The sequence below is a fragment of the Sorex fumeus genome, unplaced genomic scaffold (assembly GCF_029834395.1).
Source record: "Sorex fumeus unplaced genomic scaffold, SorFum_2.1 ptg000143l, whole genome shotgun sequence".
Lineage (NCBI taxonomy): Eukaryota > Metazoa > Chordata > Mammalia > Eulipotyphla > Soricidae > Sorex > Sorex fumeus.
Genome location: NW_026606200.1, coordinates 1,954,596 through 1,968,679, shown reverse-complemented (window position 1 = coordinate 1,968,679; position 14,084 = coordinate 1,954,596).

Below are 14,084 nucleotides of genomic sequence, written 5' to 3'. Positions count from 1 at the left end.
GCGGTTTCAGTAATTTAATTTCCACACCTTCTTTCCTTTTGTGTGGTTGGTTTTTCGTTGTGGTTTTTTTTTTTAATTTTGTTTTTTGGTTGGTTTTTTTTTTGTTTTGTTTTGTTTTGTTTGTTTGTTTTTTCATTCTCGAAGAAGCTGGGGAATAGTCTCCCGTTTAAAAACTCTGTAGCGACTTTCGGTTCGGGAGCCTGTGTTGGTGAGCCGTGTGTCTTGGCAGTGGCACCCCGCTGGGGTCTTGCCCGGTGCCGCGCCCCCTCCCCCCCGTCCCCCCGCTGTGCACAGACACCCCCCTTTCCCCCGGTGACAGCAGCAGAAGGGGGGGGACAACGGGCTCCTGTCCCTCGCCAGGAGGGCGGCCGGGAAGCACTCCCACCCCCACCCAGTGAGATGCCGCTTGTCTTTGTGTGTCGTGTATTTTCCTTGTCCAGAAGTTGGTGTGGCTCACTGGGTGGGGGAGTGGGGGGGCGGGCCGTGACCTTGGGGACACCCTCAGGATTTTCTCATTCATTGCCACCTTCTGGGATGCAGGGGTGAGGCCCCACCTGGAACAGCCCAGGCACCCGCAGCTCCCCGGGCCAGGACCTGCGTGGGAGAGCCGGGCTGGGGGCTCGGGCCATCGTGAGAGATCCGCCTTCCAAGGCAGGAGCAGAGCCACAGGGCAGCCCACGGGCTGGCCGGGCCAGGCTCTCCCCTCAGGGTCGCTGCCTCTGGACCCCCAGGGGGCGGACTGGGCACCCTCTTGCCCCCAGCCCGTCCCCCAGCTGTTGTCAAGAGGAGACCACACAGCTCTCTGGCGTGAAGGTGCCCCCACCAGGCAGGGAGCACCCTGCCCCACACTGGCTCCCACTCGCCCCCCCTTTTATTAGGCAATAGACTAGTTATGCGAATCGTTTCTATGTACTGTATATTTTGTACCTGTTTACACTTCTAATATTGATATAACTGATATTTTGAAAAACGGAGAGGAAAGAAAATGTCTGTTAAAATAAAACCTAACCAGCACCAGGCGCCTGGCTGGGGTCCTTCCATCGTGCGGCGACCCGGCGTGTCAAGGGGGGGGTCGGAGTGGAGTGGGGGGACGCCTCTCGCCACGGAGCCCCAGGACACGACCCTCTGGGGACCGGAGAAGCCACAGACAATCTAATGCAGAGAACAGCCCACGCCCCCCCCCCAGCCCCGCCGACCCCGACAGCGACTGTTAACCATTTCGCTCACGTGTGCCGTCTTTCTCGGTCTGGATCGTTCTCTTAAGAAAATGAAAAATGTAAAGTAAAAATCTGCTTTTCGTTCGCCGTGGGGGGCCTGGGAGTCAGGCCCCAGGGGGGAGGCCGGGGCTCAAGCAGGGGGTCTCGGCCAAAGGGACCCAGTCCTCGGAGGCAGCCAGGCACCCCCAGCCACCTCCCCACGCTACACCCACCCCGGCCCAGCACGGTCCGTCTCTGGTCACTCAGTGGGTGACTTAAGGCTAAGTAAGGTACAAGCGTCTGGGTCCCGAACATGGGGAACAGGGGCAGTACCACGTGGGGGCCAGAAGGGGGCGCCAGCAAGGCGGGCCGACAAGCACCAGGGAATCACCCCGGGGGCTGCCTGCAGCTTCTGGGGCCCCATATTTTGCCCCCTTGGACCCATGCTCTGGCCCTGTGGGCGTTGGCACCTGTGGCTCCTGCCACAGCTTGTGACTTAAACCATCGCGGGTTTTCGTTCTGGACATCAGACATCCCCAAGGACGCCTGGAGCCGAAACCGTGGGTATGGCCCCACCGGGGAGAGCCCCACTGTGTTCCTCTCGCACACCCCTGGGGCTCCAGAGGGCCCCCCCCCCCCGCCAGCTGCAGTCGCCTCTCTCCAACCTCAGCCTCCGGCCACCCACAGGACCCGCCCACTACTGCAGTGACCTCCGCCTGGATCTCACTTCGTCCGTTGGCAGGGTCCCTTTGCCGTCCTCTGGGATGCTGTGGAGTTTCCTGTGTTTTGCTTTGGGGTCACAGCGGTGCTCAGGGCGACTCCTGGCTCTGTGGTCGGGGATTGCTCCGGGCGGGCTCCTGGGACCAGGTGGGATGCCGGGGATTGAACCCGGGTCACCTGCCGCGGGCAAGGCCAGTGCCCTCCTCTCTGGACTATCACTTTGGCCCTAAATGTGGGACTTTGGGGGTGGGATTAGGGGGAGGCTTCATGGCGGAGGGAGGCATGAGCAACATTCAGGGTTTACTCCAGGCTCTGTGCTCAGCTATCACTCCTGGTGGTGCTCGGGGGGCCGTGTGCAGTTGCCTGGGCGTGAGCTTGGGTTGGCTGCGTGCAAGGCCAGTGCTCTGCTGTCCCTCCAGGTCCCTTTTCTCTCTCTCTTAACTGGCACCCGCAGATAGAGCCCTTTGAAGGTCCCTGTTGCCACCTGCTCCCCCCCCCCAGCCTCTCCCCGGACCCCCGAGACTCCTGCTTGTTCCCCCTTACTCTCGTTTCACCATTTCGCCTGTCTCCTGCAGCCTCCAAGAGGCCCCGGCTGGAGCACTGTGCTGGTCTCTCTGTGATCTCCTGTCCTGTCACCCCACCCTCCTCCGAGGCACCTGTTCCTTGTCCCTGCTCCGTCACTGATGGCGTCCAGCTCTGTGCCTCACCCCGCCGGCCCCCCACTCTGCCCTAACTCCCAGGGTGCCCCTCCTGAGGACGCTGGCTTCTCCGTCCTGATCCAAGCCCTCTTGGGCCTGGGGGCCGGAGCGACAGCACAGCGGGGAGGGCGTTTGCCTTGCACGCAGCCGGCCTGGGTTCGATCCCCAGCATCCCCTGTGGTCCCCCGAGCACCGCCAGGAGTGATTCCTGAGTGCATGAGCCAGGAGTAACCCCTGAGCATCACCGAGTGTGATCAAAAAAAAAAAAAAAACCCAAGCCCTCTCGGTCCTTCTCATCACCTGCTGGCTAAGACCCTCGACTTTGGTGTGGACCCCCACACCGACCCAACACGAGCCTCCCCCCTGCTCCCTGGCTCTCCCGGTTTCCTTGGCTGCCCACGCTGTGCCCGCTGCCCGCGGCTTCTCCCTCTCTGGCCTCCATCTGTCCCGTTCTTTGTACCCACCTGGTACCTGGGTGCCCCCCCCCCCAGCCTCCCCGGTGTCCGCGGGTGAAGTGAGGCCTCCGTGGACACTGGCCGGGCTCCGCCCATACACACACCTTCCCTGCCTGTGCAGAATGCGTTCCAGCATGTGATTAAGTGTATACCCGCGGGGACCGAGCGATAGCCCAGTGGCGAAGGCGCTTGCCTTGTACACGGCTGACCTGGGTTCGATCCTTGGCATCCCCCCAACAGTAAGTCCAGAGTGCAGGGGCAGGAGTAACCCCAAAGCACTGCCAATGTGACCCATAAAGCAATAAATAGAAGGTAAGTAGAAGCTGAGGCAGCGCGCTGGTGAGACCCGTTCCTGAGCTGCGACGCCCTCCTGGCGGGGGGTCACCGTCCAGCATTTAGCCTGAGTGTCACAGTTGACACAAGACTCCGTAAGATATGAAAAAGCACCACTTAGGCATGACTAGACATGCTTAAAATTTTTCCTTTAAGGGGCTGGAGCAATAGCACAGCGGGGAGGGCATTGGCCTTGCACGCAGCCGACCCAGGTTGGATTCCCAGCATCCCATATGGTCCCCTGAGCACCGCCAGGGGTGACTCTTGAATGTAGAGCCAGGAGTAACCCCTGTGCATTGTCGGGTGTGACTCAAAAAGCAAAAATAAATAAAAAAAATAAATTTGGGAAGGCTGGAGCGATAGCATAGCAGGTAGGGCATTTGCCTTGCACGCGGCCAACCCGGGTTCGATTTCCAGCATCCCATATAGTCCCCCGAGCACCACCAGGGGTAATTCCTGAGTGCAGAGCCAGGAGTGACCCCTGTGCATCGCCAGATGTGATCCAAAAAGCCAAAAAAAAAAAAATTTTTTTTTCCTTAAAAATTTTTTTTCTTTGGTCAAAACATAATAAATGCCAAGATTGCAGGTCTATAAGCAGAACATCCCCTGACAAACACCACACGATTCCAGAGGGAGGGTAGTGAGTGCGGAGATACAGACGAAGGGCACTTCTCACGTGCCATGGAAGATGGGCTGCGCCCCTTCCTTCCTCTGAGCGAGGAGCCACTGTGCCCTGGGGGTCAGGGGCAGGAACCCCCCAGGCCTTGGGCCTGAGTTCGAACTGACCCCCAGGCCTCAGGCCCTTTGAAGGCCGCATCTTTAGGAAACCCAGGCCTGAGCGGAGTGGACAGACAGTTCAGCAGATGGGGTCCTGGCCTTCCACATGGTGACCCTGGTTCAATCCCCTGAACAACGCAGACTGTGTTCCCAAAACCACAACAGAGACACACGGGTCAGGACCAGAACCATCGCTCAGCGGGCTGGTGTCTGCCTGGCACCCTGCTGACCCGGGCTCCGTCCCTGGCATCCTACGTTCCCTGGAGCTGGCCAGGAGTGATCTCTGCGCCCTGAGCACCACTGGCTGTGACCCCCAAACAAAAAGAAACTAAAAGACCAAAAGCAACGGCATTCCCTGAAGTTAGGGACGACCAGAGCTGCCGTCCCCACAACCCTGAGCGGTAAGTTCCAGAATAAACATCGGGATGGCCAGACACTGTGGCCACTGGTCTGCCTCAGTCGTCTGCCCGCTGCCTGGGTAGGGATGGTGTCCCCGAGGACCCCAAAGAGGCACTTTCTCATGCAGACTGGAAGTCAGTATTTTGTTTCGGGGCCACACCCAACTGTGCTCAGGGCCGACTCTTGGCTCAGTACTTGGGGATCACTCCGGGCAATGTTCCGGGGACCACATGAGGGTGCCGGGGGTCGAACCTGTGTTGGCCGCGTGCAAGACAAGAGCCCTACCTTCTGGACGATTTCGTATCATTCCTTGAGCTGAGAAGTTGACATCAGAATTGGCCGATGACACTCATCTGCAGAGCTGAGCTGAGCTTGGCGAGGGGGAGAGGGGGGGACAGGGAGGCAGGGGCGGGGGGTGGGGGGGACACTGAGACAATAGTGGAGGGAAGCAGACTGGCACAGACCTGGCGGCGGGTTTGGTGTCAGAACATTGTCTACGTGAAACCCTGTCATTAACAGTATTGTAAATCGTGGTGCCTCAAATTTAAGTTTTTAATCAGCAAATAATAGCATGTGAAGGAAATTCAAAGGGGAACATGCCCCTGACTCTGACCTTAAGTCTGGCCCAGTGTGTACACACAGTCACAGACTGCTAACTAAACTCACAAGGAAACAGTCCACGCCATGAACACAACCAACAACAAGACTGAGAACCCAACACTACAGGGGGCCGGAGCGACAGAACAGTGGGGAGGGCAACTTGCCTTGCATGTGGCCGACCCAGGTTTGATCCCCAGCACTCCATATGGTCCCCTGAGCCCACCAGAAGTAAGCTGTGGGGTGTGGCCCAAAATAAAATATTAATAATAATAGCACTGTAGCACTGTTCTCCTGTTCATCGATTTGTTCGAGCGGGCACAAGTAACATTGCAAAACAAATTGTGAGACTACTATGTAGCTGTTAGAAAAGATGAAGTCATGAAATTTACATGCAAGTGGTACTACATGGAAAGTATCATGTTAAGCGAAATGAGTCAGAAAGAGCGGGATAGACATAGAAAGATTGCATTCATCTGCAGAACATAAAGCAACAAAATGGGGGACTAACACCCAAGAATAGCTGAGATAAGTACCAGGAGTTTTGCTCCATGGCTTGGAGGCCAGCCACACATTCTAGGGGAAAAGGGAGCTCAGATAGAGAAGGGAGCACCAAATAAAGGGTGTGGGGAGGATCCTCCCAGGATGGGAGAAGCATGCTGAAAGTAGACTACAGACCATTCATGATTGCCACCCATTGCCTCTTTTGCAAACCATAAAACACAATAGGAGAGAGAGAACAAAAGGGAATGCCCTGCCACAGAGGCAAGGTGGGATGGGTGGATGGGGGGCGGGAGGGATACTGGGATCCGTGGTGGTGGGAAATGGGCACCGGTGAAGGGATGGGTATTTGATCATTGTATAACTGAAACCCAAGCACAAAAATTTGTAAATCTACAACTGTACCTCATGGTGTTTCACTAATAAAAAAAATTTTTTTTAATTGTGAGACTTGTTGTTACTGTTTTTGGCATGTCGAATACATCACAGGTAGCTTGCCAGGCTTTGCCATGCAGGCGAGATACTCTCGGTAGTTTGCCAGGCTCTCCGAAAGGGGCGGAGGAATCGAACCCAGGTCAGCCGCATGCAAGGCAAATAAATGCCCTACCCACTGTGCCATCGCTCCAGCCAATAATAATAATAATAATAATAATGGTATTCCCTTTGTTCTCTCTCTCCTTTTGGGTGCTGTGGTTTGCAAAAGAGGCATTGAGTGTCCTGCCACAGAGGCAGAGTGGGATGGGGGGATGGGGGGTGGGAGGGATACTGGGATCATTGGTGGTGGAGAATGAGCACTGGTGAATGGATGGGTACTTGATCATTTTATAACTGAAATCCAAGCACAAAATTTGTAAGTCTACAACTGTACCTCATGATGTTTCTCTAATAAAAATTAATAATAATAATAACTAAAGATTATACCAGAGCATACTAGCATAGAACATGAATTGTGTCACAATCCATTGCAACATATAAAACTAACAGAAGGCAGGAAGTGGCATGGGAGAAAGGAATCACCAAACCTGAAAGAAAATCTATTAAATTAAAGAAGAGGGGCCAGAGTGACAGCACAGCAGGTAGGGCGTTTGCCTTGCACGCGGCCAACCCAGGTTCAATTCCCAGCATCCCATATGGTCCCCCGAGCAGTGCCAGGGGTAATTCCTGTGTGCATGAGTCAGGAGTAACCCCTGTGCATCACCAGGTATGACCCAAAAAGCAAAAAATAATAATAATAATTTTTAAAAATTTTAAATTGTATTTATTTTCTTTTTGGGTTACACTTGGCGATACACAGGGGTTACTCTTGGCTCTGCACTCAGGAATTACCCCTGGTGGTGCTCAGGTGACCATATGAGATGCTGGGAATAGAACCCGGGTCAGCTGCGTGCAAGGCAAACGCCCTACCTGCTGGGCTATTGCCTCAGCCCCCCAAAAAATTAAAAAGAAAGTAGCATTTGAGGGGTCAGAGGTCTCTGGAGCAGAGGGTAGGGCACTTGCCTTGCCCGTCGCTGATCTGTGGCTGCCCCAGGCCCAATCCCCGGCACCCTGTATAGCTCCTTCACCCACCAGGTATGATCCCTGAATGCACAGCCAGGAGCAAGCCCTGAGCACCACCAAGTATGGCCCAAAAACAAAACACAAGAAAGAGAAAAGAGAATTTCTGACTTTGGTCACATGTATAGTCTAGTCTCAGCAGAGAACTAGCAGAACTCAAGTCAGATGAGGAGGTAGCAGAATGAGGGGCGGGGAGGTGGACCAGCCATTGGACCAGCATCTGGCAGTGGTAGTGTAGCTCAGTGGTGGGTGCTTGCCTCGCATGTGGGAGGCCCTGGGTTCCAAACCCAGAACCGCAAAAGGGGAGGATAAGTTAAAGGAGGATAAGTTAAAAGAGCCTCGTTCAGCAGCCCTAGTCATGGTTCTCATCCAGAAAGGCACCATTAGGAAATCAGGAGCAAAGACTATTTCTAAATAATGACTAACAATTTGGGGGCACCGATGAAAGATATAAATCCTCAAATTAAAGAGGTACAAAGGTAAATTCACATGTAAGAAGTGTGTGTCGAAATCAAAGCCCCACAATGAAAGAGGGAATCCTGAAAGCTGGGGCCGCATAGATTAACCCATGGGGAGAGCGCTGGCCCTGCATGCGGCCAACCTGAGTTCAATCCCCAGCACCCCACAGTGTCCCCTGAGCATGCCAGGGATGATTCTGGAGGCAGAAGCAGAAGAAACCCCTGAGCACTGCCGGGTGTGGCTCCAAGACAAATCATGATCATGACCATCCTGTTGTTTGTCGATTGCCTCGAGCAGGCCCCAGTAACGTCTCCTTCGTCCTAGCCCTGAGATTTTTTAAAATGTGCCATATTCAAGGCTCTTTAGGAGAACAAGACCCATCATTGTTACTGGTATTTGGCACATTGGGTACGCCACAGGGAGTTTGCCAGACTCTGCCGTGTGGGTAGGTTACATTTGGTAGCCTGCCAGGTTGTCCAAAGTAAGAATGAGATAATAAGATGGCGCGTGGCCGCATTTGTGGCTGCGCACTTCCGGGATCTGGGTTTTACAGTCTCTGGGTCTTGGCCCTTGATGGGATTACACGGCGCCAGGGGGCCAATTGGTGGGTGTGACCCCTGCCTACTGGAATTCGTAGGATCTGGGTGGAGGATACTCAGACCCGATCCGAGTAGGCTTGGAGATCTCAGCCCCGGGCAGGACCCGCTTGCCTTTGTTCCTCTGCCAGTACCTTCAGGTGTGCGGAGAGTGGTCTATATATGGTGGTGGCTGGTTCTGGAGGTTCTCACCACCATGCGGAGACCACTCTCCACATGCATGAAGGTGCCGGCAGAGGAACAAAGGCATGCGGGTCCCGGGGCTGAGATCTCCAAGCCTGCTCGGATCAGGGCTGAGCATCCTCCACCCAGATCCTCCACCTTCCAGTAGGCAGGGGTCACACCCACCAACTGGCCCCTTGGTGCCGTGTAATCCCATCAACGGCCAAGACCCAGAGACTGTAAAACCCAGCTCCCGGAAGAGAACAGCGCAGAGTCTCCTGCCCCCGCGCCTGGCTGTCCTCGCCGGGGCCCCATGGAGGGGAGAAGGTTGAGTTTCCCTCCCCGCCCTGACCAGGGCTCCGGCAGCTGAAGACTTCCAGAACCAGCCCAAGACAAAAAAAAAAAAAAACAGAGAGAAAGACAGGTGGACAGGAAAGGCGTTACTAAACTATCCAAGGACTCATCTCTGATAAAAATAGAAAAAAAAGAGATTGGAGACCATAGGCCATGGGAGAAGAAAGTAACAGGCAGCTAGGATCCATTACCAGCAAGAGCAAAAGAACAGTATTCTCAGAAACTAAAATGTGAGACATTGCCACACATTTAGATCTCACTTTTTAAAAAAACAAACAAACTAGTAGGATTACCTTTTAGTGACAAGAAGTTTGCACTCAAAAAGAAAGAGAAGAGAAGCAAAACAAATTTAGTCCCTGGATGAATCTTCAGGCGTGTTGGTGTTATTGAAGTATAAGGGCAATTCTGAGGAGTATATTCTCCTGTCCTTACCTGTCCTCATTGTTTGTCCTCAAGAAACGAGGCTAAACTGAAGTACTAGAAAATGCAAGAAGGCGCGAGGATGATTCCAATGAAAGCATCCTTTGTGGTCCAAGAGAACAGGGAAGGGGCTGGAGCGATAGCACAGAGGGGAGGGCGTTTGTCTTGCACGCGGCCGACCCGGGTTCGATTCCCAGCATCCCATAGGGTCCCCCGAGCACCAACAGGAGTAATTCCTGAGTGCAGAGGAACCCCTGTGAATCGCTGGGTGTGTCCCAAAAAGCAATAAGTAAATAAATATAAGAGAACAGGGGAAGGAAGGGAAGGGGAGGGGGGAGGAAAAAGGAGAGGAGGGGAGGGGAAGAGACTAGTGGGAGGGGGAGAGGGCAGGGCAGGGCAAGGGACGGGAGGGGAAAGGAGGGGAGGGGAGTGGGAAGAGGGGAGTGGAAATGGGGGAGGGTAGGAGAGGGGAGGGATGGGCTCCGTGATGGGTGCAGCCCGATAACCTAAGCTCCCTGTGGCAAGGGAGAAAGAACAAACCAATGTTATCCTACAACCCTAACACACACACACACACACACACACACACACACACACTCATTTCCCACTCTACATTGTCCGCTGGCTTTTTTCGTTGTGGTTCATCCATTTTTTGTCCTTACACTGCATGTATCCACCGAGTCCTTCTAACTCATTTCAATAAAATTGATCCGCTTAAATTCCCTCCATCTTGCCATGCCTGCCAATCTTCACCCTTTTTATAGCTTAATAGTATTCCATTATCTACACGTAGCACGTATTTATCTTCTTTAGATTTTTGAGTCACACTCAGCAGTGCTCAGGAGCTACTGCTGGCGAAGTGCTCAGCATCACTGCCAACGGTGCCCAGGGGACCGTGCAGTGCCAGGGGTCGAGCCCAGGACTCTTGTGTGCAAGGGATGTATCATAGCTTATTACCCAACACATTCCTTTTCTCTTCATCTTTTCCTTCATTTAATCAGTGTGAAATGCACAGTTAGAACGTTGTTCATGACTAGGTTTCAGTCATACAATGTCCCAACACCCGTCCCTTCACCAGAGCACAATTGCCACCACGATGTCCCCAGGTCCCCCCCCACCAAGCTGCCTCGATGGCAGGCACTTTTCTTCTCTCTCTCTCTCTCTCTCTCTCTCTCTCTCTCTCTCTCTCTCTCTCTCTCTCTCTCTCTCTCCCCCGTGACGTATTTGATATGCCAAACACAGTAACAACAAAGTCTCCATTCAAAGTCTCCAATGGAGACGTTACTGGGCCCGCTCGAGCAAATCGAGCAAATCGATGATCAACGGGAGGGCCTTTACTTTACTTACTTACTTATTTATATTAATACATTTTATTTATATTGTAGCACTGTAGCACTGTCCTCCCGTTGTTCGTGGATTTACTCGTGGATTTACTCGAGCAGGCCCAGTAAAGTCTCCATTGTGAGACCTGTTGTTACTGTGTTTGGCATATCAAATACGTCACGGATAGCTTGTCAGGCTTTGCCGTGCGGGCGAGATACTCTCGGTAGCTTGCCCGGATCTCCAAGAGGGGCGGAAGAATTGAACTTGGGTTGGCCAGGTCAGCCACGTGCAAGGCAAACATCCTACCCACTATGCTATCGCTCCAGCCCTTCATTTATATATTATATTTACATTAAATATATTAAGCTTAAAAGGGTGGCTCTTCCTGGGGACATCTCACTACGTATCCCAGACCACAGTCCTCGGGTCAGTTTAGTCTTTCCTAACCCCAGCAGAGTCCTTATTCAGCTACTTTTTTTTTTTTTTGCTTTTTTTGCGTCACGTCCAGTGATACACAGGGGTTACTCCTGGCTTTGCACTCAGGACTTACTCCTGGCTATGCTCAGGGAACCATATGGGTTGCTGGGATTTGAACCCGGGTCGGCCACATGCAAGGCAAACGCCCTACCCGCTGTGCTATTGCTCCAGACCCTAAGTTACTTCTTTTGGGGTCTTGTAAGGGTTTGCCCATGACCGTGCTCTTAACTCAGTATACTTCTTATGGCACTTAGTCTGTCCCTTTCCGATGGTAGGGTAGCTTACAGCTTGCCCTGGGTCCATCTGTGTTTCTCACTGGGACCCTCCTTTTGGGGGTGTTAGGAAGTAAAGGCAACTGAGGATTAAGTCAGGTAAATACGATGGATGCCCAGGAGTAAATATTATTTGGAGTCAATTAACTCCCATGTTACAAAAAGCACAGCATCAACTGTCTTCCTGTGTCTATACAAAAAGGACATTGCTAAACCATGCAAAGGACATAAAGGAAAGAGAAAAGCAAAATAGGATTATTAGGGGCTGGAGCAATAGCACAGCGGGTAGGGCATTTGCCTTGCACGAGGCCGACCCGGGTTCGATTCCCAGCATCCCATATGGTCCCCTGAGCACCACCAGGAGTAATTCCTGAGTGCAGAGGCAGAGGTAGGAGTAGCCCCTGTGCATCACCAGGTGTGACCCAAAAAGCCAAAAAAAAATAGGATTATTAGTGCCCGATGGAATTGGGTGTGACTCAGGAGCACTGTTGTGGGAGTAACTCAATAAACCTAAGGTCCCTGCGGGAGGAACAAGGACAACCCAGTGTTATCCAACAGTACCATAGTTTCTTTATCCCGTCATCTGTTCTCGGGAACTCGGGTTATTTCCATTTTCTGGCTATTGTGAACAGCGCTGCAATAAACAGGGAAGTGTGTATGGTGTTTTTGGACCAATCCATTATTTTTTATTCTTTATTTTGGGGCAGTCTTCAGGGTTTATACTCTTTACTCTGCACTCAGGGATCAGTCCTGGTGGAGTTTGGGGACCATGCTGGATGCCAGGGATCGAACCCGTGTTGGTCAGATCCAAGGCAAACACCCTCCCCACTGTACTACTATATGGCACCTTCCCCTATGCAATTTTTTTCTTTTGCTTTTTGGGTCACACCCAGCGATACACAGGGGTTCCTCCGGGCTCATGCACTCAGGAATTATCCCTGACGGTGCTCGGGGGACCATATGGGATGCTGGGAATTGACCCCAGGTCGGCCGCATGCAAGGCAAACACCCTACCCGCTGTGCTATCGCTCCAGCCCCCTGCAATTTTTTTTTGAGGGAGACATGAGTTGCTTCCATGTTGGGATGCATGTAACTTTTTGTTTCTTTTTGTTTTGGGGCCATACCCAGAGATGCTCTGGGCTTTGTCCTGGCTCTGCGCTCAGGGATCGTTTCTGGCATCCCGGGATCAGCTCTGGGTTGGCCATGCAGAAAGCAAGCACCTTACCTGCTATACGAATTCTCCAGCCCCGCTTGTAACTTCTTGGGTTGTATTTTTCCCCTTTTTGTGGGGGAGGGTCGGGCGGGTTGGGCCACACCCTGGGCCACACCAGTAAGTAATCGGGTTGGACTTACTCCTGATTGGTGCTCAGGATCATTCCCAGTGGACTTGGGGACCATGTGGGGTGCCAGGAATCGAACCCCGTGGTCCTATGTGCAAGGCAAACACCCTCCCCACTGTGCTTTCAGTCTGTCACACACACCCCTTTTATGTCATACCCGGTGGTGCTAAGGGCTGACTCTTGGCTCTGAGCTCAGGGATCACTCCAGGCGGGAGTCGGGGGAGCATTTGTGGGGCTGGGGATGGGATTCGGGATGGCCACATGCAAGGTAAGCGCCCTATCCACTGCACCACCACTCCGGCCCTTGAAATTCTTATATTCTCCAAATAGATACCCAGAAGCAGCACAGCTGGATCAGATGGTACCTCTATTTTTCATTCCTTGGGAAAGTCTGCAGCATTTTCCAAAATTTCCGTATCAAGAGCTAATTCTAATTCACAACAAAAATGAATCCATAACCAAATTTTTCAGCTTGGAATACAGAATACTTAATTTTAAAGTGTCAAGTATACAACTGGTAAGCCTAAGGAAAGAACTATACCAGGAGTATATATAATTATAGAAACAAATTCATATTCAATTCATATAATAAAAATATGAAGTAAAAGAGATAATTATTGTTTTACTTTTACACATTCTAGAAGACAATTGAATTCAGCTAGTTAACAATTCTAATGGTTAAGCTAATTAATTTTTGGTAGCAAAAAATACTAAATTATTAATACAAAATGTATCATATTACATTCAGCTCAAAAGAATGACGATAGATGAACTGATGTAGGTGCTTTTTTAGAGGGATGTTAGCTGATTCATTTACTTCTGGACCCCAGAAAAATGCCAACTAATTGAGTTAGAGAAACTGACAAAATTAATTCTGAAATTCATGTGGAAGTTCGTAGGACCCCCCACATCCCAAAATAATCTTGAAAAGGCAGAACAAATTTAGAGGACTTCCTGGTTTCAAATTTTACTACAAAGCTATGGTACTCAAAACAGTATGGCACTGGCATAAAGACAGACATAGAGATGAGTGAAACAGCATTAAAATAAACTTGCACTTATGGGTCAATTGTGAATATTTTTTTTGCTTTTTGGGTCACACCTGGGGTTCTCAGGGGTTACTTCTGGCTCATGCATTCAGGAATTGCTCCTGGCGGTGCTCAGGGGACAATATGGAGTGCTGGGAATCGAACCTGTGTCGGCCATGTTGGCTGCGTGCAAGGCAAATGCCCTACCCGCTGTGCTATCGCTCCAGCCCCCAATTGTGAATATTTTAAAACAAGGATGCCAAGACAATTCAATGTGATGATGAATAGGTTTTTATTTTTCAAAACAAAAATTAGTGCTAGAATGGGAGAAAATATTTATATTTAAGTTGAATGAGACACTCATATGTAAACAAGTTTTAAAAATCTTGTAGTACCTATATTGCAAACCATGATGCCCAAAAG